Source organism: Microtus pennsylvanicus, chromosome 1 (genome assembly GCF_037038515.1).
Source record: "Microtus pennsylvanicus isolate mMicPen1 chromosome 1, mMicPen1.hap1, whole genome shotgun sequence".
NCBI lineage: Eukaryota > Metazoa > Chordata > Mammalia > Rodentia > Cricetidae > Microtus > Microtus pennsylvanicus.
Genome location: NC_134579.1, coordinates 179,897,199 through 179,900,605, shown reverse-complemented (window position 1 = coordinate 179,900,605; position 3,407 = coordinate 179,897,199).

Below are 3,407 nucleotides of genomic sequence, written 5' to 3'. Positions count from 1 at the left end.
TATGTGGTGGTAGTTCCTTAGCATTGGTTCCTTAAAACATTAGGTGGCTTGAACTCAAGATTTCTTTTTTCCTTTTTGAAAAGTACTTGGCTCTAGAGAAAATGCCCACTTTCTGCTCTGATAAATGAATTATTTTGAAAGTAATTTTACCTCTTTTGTCTGTAAATGAATCCTGAAGTTGGGTTTCAAAAGTAAAGTGGTGTTCTTACCCTTAAAGAACCTTCAGTAGGTGAGCCAGGTCAGTCTGGAGAATGGATTTTAGTTCTCAAAACTGAAAATGCACATCTCTTATGTCCTCCACCAGCCATGTGTTTTAAAAGTTGTGGTCAGTGTGGTGGAATATAACTGGTCTCAGGGTTTCTGTCACTGTGATAAAACCCTGATCATAAACAGCTTGGAGAAGAACCTATGCAGAGGCTATGAGGAGTAAGTAAGAGTGCTGCTTACTTACTGGCTTGCTCCCTATGATTTGGTCGACCTGCTTTTATACTATTCCAGGATGGGCTGGGCCCTCCTACATCAATGACGGAAATAAACTCTAACTAGTACATGACTGTACTGATAAAATACCTCTGTCTGTGAATTACATGAATTTTCTATCACTATAAAGGAATATAGGTAAGAACTTAAGACTTTGTCAAGTTATGCCCACAAGGCCCACCACTCCTTAGTATTCTGGGAACTATGCCATCAACATGGGAATATTTGACAATTATAGGAGTTGCCAAACTTTGGTGTATTTTGTTTCAAAATTCTTCACTGAGTTTCTACAGTATTTGGCAGGTAATTGTGTGTGTGGGAGAGACAGACATGGTGTGGGAGAATGGTCAATATTCTGTCAATCATATTCTAAATAAACGCTGATTGGCCAGTAGCCAAGCAGGAAGTATATAGGCGGGTCAATGGGAACAGGAGAATTCTGGGAAGGAGGAAGCCCATTCCTCTGCAGTCTTTGCCCAGCCACAGAAGCAAGATGTGACTGCCTCACTGTATAAGGTACTGAGCCATGTGGCTAACATAGACAAGAATAATGGGCTAATATACAGTTTAAGAGTTAATAAGAAGCCTGAGCTAATGGGCCAATCAGTTTATAGTTAATGTAGACCTCTGCAATTTCTTTGGGACTTAACGACTGTGGGAACCAGGCAGAAAGAGGAATGGGCAGGACAGAAACCTCGGACAACAGAGACAGACAGACTTGAGGCTAGAGAAGGGCACTGGATTCTTTGGATCCAGTTACAAGTGGTTGTGAACTACTTGACTGGTGCTGGGAACTGAATTCTGGTCTCTCTGGTCACTAAAGCAGTTTGTAATAGCCCAAACTAGTGTGTGACTGACAAAACATGGGGTACAAGTGGTACAAGTAGTTAGGAAGTAAGTAATAACTCAAAATCTGGGTGAGTATAAAACAAAAACTTTGGAAATTGCTTTTTAAAATACTACTTGTAGTTTGCCTTTGCAAACCAAACTCTAACCTATAGCAAAGTTAATAATAGATGTTGAGAGCATTTGTAGCTATATACCCATTCTGTTTAAGGTAACTTTCAATAAAAACAATATAATCCATCTTATACTTTGGAACCCATTGATTGGTGTACCTACCATACTCCCTATTTTTCTTTGTGGCCCAATTTTCCCCCTGAGTATGTATGTAAGATGTCATGGCTAGACCAAAGACTATTTGCTGGAAACAGCCAGGGTCAAAAGAAACAGTTCCCCTATTATCTAAGTTTCTTTTCAGATTAAAACAATGCATCCTATAGTAAGAAGCTCTTAAGCAGGAAGAAAAACTTAGAATTGCTTCAGAAGTTCTTGAAACCAAAATCACAAGGCCCCTTCCTGCCATAATAAGCAATTTGAAAAGCAGAAAAGAGCTAAGCTGCCTGGAAGAAGCAAAAACCAGCTGGTCTGACAAAGGGGTTCAGACCAACTGAGTCACTTGGAAAGGACACTGTCCAACCTGTACCTCCTTCCTTTTACATATTTGCTGTGCTGTTCAGTAATGTACAACATTTATACAGGAGAAAAGACCTGAATTCCTCTAAACAGATCAGGCCTAATCTTTTGTAGGTGGCACCTAGGATCAGTTTCATTTCTAGTTTGCCTGTTACTTTTAGCATTTGTCTAATCTGATATTTTTCTTTCAGAAAAATTAAACATGGCCTGATTGCTGTGGGACAATGCTCTTGTATTGGTTTAATAAAATGCTGACTGACCAGTAGCCAGGCAGGAGGTATAGGCAGGGCAACCATATAGGAGAATTCTGGGAAGGGGAAAGGCCTCAGTCTGCAGTCATCACGCAGACACAGAGGACACAAGATGAGAATGCTTCACTGATGAAAGGACCCTGCAGGACAGAAACCTCTGTCAACACCTGATGACTAGCCAAATTCAGATATATAATTATGAAGGTTAAAAGAATTAACATTTATTTTAACAAATTCTCCTTTATATTAATACACATTTGTTATATCAATAAAAAAATCAAAACTGACGCCCAACAGCCTTTACAAACCTTGAATCCTGTTTATCCTAATAAAAGATATTTGTGTTACCTTTTTATGTTTAGCAGCTCACAAAATTAGACTATCACTGAACACTAAAAACTTTTAACAAACCAACTTCCAAAGCTCAGAAAATAAAGATGACTGATTAGTGTAAAGTGGGTATGCAGGAGGGCTGGGTAGCTCTATTATCTGATCTGGAAAGCCAAATCTGTTCCTTTTATGAATGAGTATTTTTAGAAGCTGTACTTCCCTGCATGAAGCCAGAGAAGGAATAGAGGACTGAACGAGGGATGTCAGAAAAGAGCAGGAAAATGCTAGACTTGATTTCTCCTGTTAATTTATTAGATCTCTAATTTAGCACATGGAAGAAAAATTCTAATATTGAGGTACGATATGGCCAATAGAGAAGTCTTCTTGAAGTGTTTTACTACATAAATATGTAAAATGTAGGTATTAACTGCACTACTTCTAGCCCTCTGCCTGAGTGTAGACTTCTTGAACTTTTAAAGTACCCTAGCCTTTCAATTCTTGAAAAGGACAAGTTGATTTGACTCTCTTGTATCAGGGCAAATAATATAGGCATTTGGTGGCATCCACTGATAATGTTCCCATCTGATTTGCAACGAGAGGATTTTTTTCTCTCTGTTCTTTATTAGAAACATAAAAAGCAAGCCAGTATACTTTTAAAACAAAGAACACTAAAATACATGAGATTAAAAGCATCATATTCCCTCATTACTGCAACAGACAATCTATGTTTTCAGATAAAGCACAAAGATATTGATTTGAGTCACACTGAGATAAAGATGGACAACACATAGTTTAAAGCCACCTCCTTCCCATGAGAAGGAAAAATCATGTAGACATCACCTCCAAAGACGACACAACAAATACTAGTAC